At 39.0% G+C, this 6,232-nt stretch overlaps 1 long non-coding RNA gene across 1 annotated transcript; it reads left to right on the top strand.

Moving 5' to 3' along the window:
• The first annotated feature begins 2,122 nt into the window (after positions 1–2,122).
• On the top strand, positions 2,123–6,232 carry LOC140203421 (uncharacterized). The gene is made up of 3 exons (XR_011887364.1): positions 2,123–2,277; positions 2,455–2,528; positions 6,071–6,232. It is a non-coding gene; the product is annotated as an uncharacterized lncRNA (long non-coding RNA).

Raw genomic sequence — 6,232 nt, 5'->3', positions numbered from 1 at the left:
ATTTGATCTTGAGATCATCTTCCCATCCACTCTATGACCATTTCGTGCCCATTTGCAATCAATGGCATCCCAGTCTCAGTCAGTCTGCTGCAGTGTCCTTTTTCCAGCCATAACCACACCATTGTTCTTTACTGCTCTTTGAGTCTCTCATTTGTTCAAGCAAGAAAAACACAGCAGATGACAAATGCTGCACCATCTACAACTTTAAGAAATAATCAAACATCAAATTCAATTATATATTCTTTATTCACAATAAAGGGCCTCACTTTAAATTAAATGTCTACTAGCAATGAACTTGCAAATTAAATTTCCTGAATTCTATCGTTAAAGTGTGCTGTTAAAATTGGTTTGTAAATATTGTAATATGGAGCTCATCTGGCTCAAAGCAGAAACAGTGTGCATATGGTTGATAACTGTGTTGCACCCAATCATGCACTTACAATATTTGTGTATTTGGGTGTGCTGGAAATGGCCTATTTTACAGGCAGCATTTGCTACTTCAAAGCTGATAAAAAATAATCCAATAACTCATCAATAAATATTCAGCTGCAATTTGCTGAATCATTGTACCAAATGTTAGAAGATAGCCTTAAATGGAGAGCATGTTGATGCCTGTGATCTTAAGTCTATTTCTTTATCTTGAAAAGGTTGTTTTTAGAAAAATAAGTGTAATTAGCCTTTGCCCCACACTTTTCAAACCTGCAGATACAGTACACAGGCACACCAAAAAGCTAAGGTCTTTAGGTAGACTACATTACCCATCTCTGAACTTCTGATGATCCCAAAAACCTCTCTTAATTTTTTTAAAGTCCAAATTACTGTAAGCATTTAAGAGCAAGCATTTAAATCAGCTTTCAGATCACATTATGTTTTCATAGTTTTGCTTCATAAAACCAGTTTTCATGACACTTTAATTTTGAATAATTAAAAATATATAAGCAAACAGTTGAAGTTACGGATTATATATTTATATCCTTCACTAAGATAAATGCTAGATGTTGCTTCAATAATAAGAGAATTTTACTAAGGGAGTGGGGTTGTGTAATTGTATATTTCTGCATTTTTGCATCAGAATAAAATGAGTTACAATGAAAAGAATGAAAATATTTGAAAGAAATGAAGAATAGCTGACAATTCAATTTCACCTATTTATTGAACAATTGTACAAAACCTATATTTCTGAAGAGGCATTATGAAAGGGAAGCCAAAAGGGACAGTTATAATTCTCTATTTGAACTAAAGAAGGAAGTAGTGTTGGTACCATGGACTGAATCTTTTCTTTCTCTCTCAATCTTGCACCAGTATTGTTCATTTTGTTCTTTATTTTGCACATGTAGGTTATGTATAATTCATGTTAATATAAGTTTATATTAACTTAAATTTGTCTTTGTCCTGTTAAGTATTACACAGCTGCTACAAAAAAAATCTGTTTTTATGGCATTTATACCATGTGTGAATTTGAACTTTATTTTTTCTTTCCCAGGTTTACTTGCACTTCTTCCAATCCAGTGTGCTGCATTCAGTGACTACAATGTGGTCCCTTCTTTACTAAAGAAGCAAAATACAGATTGCGTGATAACTTTGCAGACTATCACGATTCAGTTAAAATGGATGATCCTGACCTTTGAATTGCCTTTCACTTTAATTGTTTATCTCATTCCCAGTATGTCTTCTCATTCTCGTACTATTTCAACGAAGCACAAAATAAGCTCAAAGAACAGTCCCTCATCTTCCCTATTGACAACTTGTAGCCTCCAAAATCCAACAAATTCAAATAACTAGACTTTCTTGTTTATGTTAGAACTGGTCAGTTTGATGTACGATAAAATTCACTCAGATTTTCTGTCTCCATAGATGCTACCTTGATCTTCCAAGTATTTCCAAAATTCTCTTTCATTTCGTTTTCTAGCAAATGCAGCACCTTACATCTCAGAGTTCCACCATTTTAGATGTCTTACTTTGTCTTCATTCATCACCCTGTCTATATTCCTCCAAGACTCTCAACATATTTGACATATACCTATACATTGAAATCTCCCAAATATTTAGATGTTTAGTTCAGATGATACATAGTCTTTTTTACTCTGATGCTCTAGTTTAATATCTTTAACTTTGAAACTAGCAAAAAAATCTTTAATGTAAAAATGTAAACCTGTTTGTAATTTATTCTTAATAATCTCCTCCACTCTGTACAATTATGCATAGCATGCTATCCTTTCAAAATTCATCTTCTTCAGTCTTGATCCATAGTAATGCTAATTGACCACATTCTTCTGGGTAGGTATCTAGACTGTAAAACATGATTGTTAAATAATCATGACATCCACAGTTTGATGTCCACTTTTCTTCACCTTTGGGTCTTCACCTGCCCTTTTTGAATTTTCAGTTCTGGTCCTTTGAGAACTCCTGTGTTTACTTCAGCCCATATTTAGTCGTGTTCTCCGTACTCCACAGATACAAGACTAGAGGTCAGGACTGAACCTGGGTCACTGGAGCTGTTGTGCTGCGACTCTACAAGCTGAGTTATGGTATTGAGGATTATTTTCCATTTGCAATATTTCTTGCTTCATAGATATTATTTCTGAAGTTACCTACATTGTGGATTATAGTTTTCCTCCAATAAGTTTTTTTTTGCTTCAGCATTTAATGTGTAATTTGTAATTAATTTATTATTGTGACACGTACTGAGGTAACATAGAAGAACTTTCTTTAGCATGCCATCCAGGTAGATGATTCTGAACAGAAGTCCGTTGAACTATAAAACTTTGGTGAGATTGTACTTTGAGTATTATGTGCAGTTCTGGTTGCATCATTGCAGGAAGGATATGGAGGCATTGCAGAGAGTGCTGAACAGATTTACTACGAAACTTTACGGATTAGAAGGTATTAGCCACAAGAAGAGGATGGACTCACTTGGATAGTTTTCTCTGAGCAATGAAGACTGAGGGGTGACAGCTGCAGTTTTATCTATTTATGAGATGCATAAATAAGGTAGACAGTCAGAACCTTTCACCTAGTTTAGATACTTTGAATAATAGAGGGAGGGCATAGCTTTCAGTTGAGAGAGGGATGCATAAATTGGATGTGCCCGCCGATGATGATTCTGGGTTAACATATAAGGAGCGTTTGGCAGCTTTGGACCTGTACTCACTGGAATTTAGAAGAATGTGGGGGGAGAGGGCTGGGGAATCCCATGGCAACCTACCAAATGTTCAAAGAACTAGATAGGGTGGCAGAGGATAATTCCTGTGGTGGGGGTATCCAGAACTAGAGGGCACAGCCTCAAAATTGAGGGGCGACTTTTCAGAACAGAGTAAGGAGGAATTTTTTTAGCCAGAGAGCAGTGAACTTGTGGATTGCTCAGCCACAGATGGCAGTGGAGGCCAAGTCCATGGGTATATTTAAGCTGGAAATTGATAGCTTCCTGATTGGTCAGGGCATCAAAGGATATGGCAGGTGTATGTGGTTCAATAGGAACTGGGATCAGGCACGATGGAATGCTGGAGCAGACTCAATGGGCTGAATGGTCTATGACTTATGGTCTTACGTTTTTGCATAGAGTGGTGCTTTCCTGGAAAGCACCGCAGGGGTGTTAGTGGAAACAAATACTATAGTGGCATGTGAGATATTTTTAGATGCATAGCTGTGTTAAATACATTTGCTTGCATTTGGCCCATATCTATCTAAATTTGAACTGTACATAACCAATCTAAATATATTTAAAACATTGTAATTATATCATCTCTGCTAACTTGTTCCATTTACCTATCACATTCTGTGTGCAGAAGTTATCCCTCAGGTCCACATTAAAACTGATCCTTCTAGTTTTAGACTCTCCTACTCTAGGGAAAAAAAATTGTGATCTTTCACCTTATCATGGACAGAGTGGATGTGGCAAAGTTGTTTCCCATGGTGGGGGAGTCTAGTATGAGAGGGCATGACTTAAGGATTGAAGGGCGCCCATTCAGAACAGAGATGCGAAGAAATTTTTTTAGTCAGAGGGTGGTGAATCTATGGAATTTGTTGCCACGGGTGGCAGTGGAGGCCAAGTCATTGGGTGTATTTAAAGCAGAGATGGATAGGGATCTGAGTAGCCAGGGCATCAAAGGTTATGGTGAGAAGGTGGGGGAGTGGGACTAAATGGGAGAGAATGGATCAGCTCATGATAAAATGGCGGAGCAGACTCAATGGGCCAAATGGCCGACTTCTGCTCTTTTGTCTTATGGTCTAAATCCCTCATGATTTTCTAAACCTCTATAAGTCAGCTCTCAGCCCCCTTCAGAGGAAACAGCCCCAACTTATCCATCCCTCCTTATAATTCAAGCTGCCTAGTTCAGGCAGCAACCTTCTGAAGTTTTTCTGCATTCTTTGTGTCTTAATGAAACCCTTCCTTTAGTTGGATGACCAGAACAACACACAATCCTCCAGGTGCTGTCTTCTACAGCTGTAAGGAACTCCTACACTCAATACCCTGAATGATGCAGACATGTCTTCTTCATCACCCTGTCGATCTCTGCTGCCACTTTCAGGGCACTCTGTATTTGAACCCATGGGCTTCCCTGTTCCACAAAACTGCCTTGGGTACTGTCATTTACTGCTTAACTTGCTAAAATGCAATGGTTTGCACGTGTCTGAGTTAAACTCCATCTGCCATTTCTTGGCCTACTTTTCCATTTGATTCAGATCCTCTTGTAATCTTAGGTAATCCTCATTGTCTACCATGCCACCAATTTTTGTGTTGGTTACAAAGCTACTAACATTGCTACCCACCTTCCCTCCAAATTGTTAATATAACTGACTAACACCAGCGGGCACAGCACTGATCTCTGTGGCACACCACTGGTCTCAGGCCTCCAATCTGGAAAAACAACCCTCCACAAATACCTTTTGATTCTGACTAACAAGCTAGTCTTGTGTCTAATTGGCTAGCTCATGCTGGATCCAATGTTACTTTAACTTTCTGAACCAGCATTACATGTAGCACCTTTTCAAAGTATTTGCTAAAGTCCATGCAGACAATGACCTGCCCTCACCAGTCCTCTTCGTCATCACAGTCAATTTTGTGAGACGTAGTTTCCCTCACACAAAGCTGTGATGACTAGTGTCAATCAGTCCATGGCCTTTCAAAATGCAGTTAAATCTTGTCTGGAAGAATCCCCTTCAATAACTTTCCCACCACTGCCAGATCCCCAGCATTTCTTCCTTGTCTTCCCACAATGTCTGTGGATACACTTGACCATAGCCCAGGAATTCATCTACTTTCATGTGCCTATTTTGTAATGTGGCTGTTTTAAGACATCACTATTTTCTTCCATGAATTCCTGAGCCTCCATCACCACCCCTGATGTAAATACAAATGAAAAACATTCACTGAAGACCTCTCTAATGGCTCCACACATTGACAATCACACTTATCTTTAAGGGGACATATTCTCTTCCTAATTACCCTTTGGCTCCTAATATACTTACGGAACCTTTTAGGATTCTCTTTCGGCATATTTACCCACACCTACCTCATAGTTTCTTTTTGCCTTCCAGATTTCCCTCCAAAATCTGTTCTTACATCCATTTTATTCCACAAGGGTTTGTTTGATCCCAGCTGTCCACAAATGAAATATGCCTCCTACATTTTCCTGACCAAGATTCCATATCCCTCCAGCCAGAGTTCTCTAATTCTGTCAGCCTTGCTAAGAGTGATGGCCCTCAACCTTCATTTTAAAAGCCTTCCACATCCCAAGTATCCCTCAAATGCCATCAGAGTTAGCCCTGGCCCAATTTTGGACTTGAAAGTGTGGACCTGTGCTATCTTACACATTGCCATTTTATAACTAATTTAATTTTTGTCACTGGTCCCAAAATACTCCACCCCTGACAATTCTGCCTCATGTCCTGCCTCAATTCCCAATCAGAGGTCATGTTGCCCCCTCACTTAGGGCCATCTTGAGATGTTCTACTACTATTGACTCCTCCACTGCCTCGGATGTCTAACAATAGATGAGCAGAGTTTTACTCCAAACAAGCTTTGGAAAGAACTAAAACATTGGCTTTGGTTGCACAACTCTGATTTCAGACCATCAGCTCTATTACTCTGGCTGGCCTGGAGCCCAGGACGTTCTCAAGAATGATTTCAGGAATGAAAGATTTAACACATGAGGAGCATTTGATGTCTCTGGGTCTGTACTCAGCGGAGTTCAGAAGGATGACAGGAAATCTGATTGAAACCTATCGGATG

Source organism: Mobula birostris, chromosome 9, assembly GCF_030028105.1.
Source record: "Mobula birostris isolate sMobBir1 chromosome 9, sMobBir1.hap1, whole genome shotgun sequence".
NCBI lineage: Eukaryota > Metazoa > Chordata > Chondrichthyes > Myliobatiformes > Myliobatidae > Mobula > Mobula birostris.
Note: the sequence above shows the minus strand (reverse complement) of the source record. Positions and strands in the feature narration are given on the sequence as shown.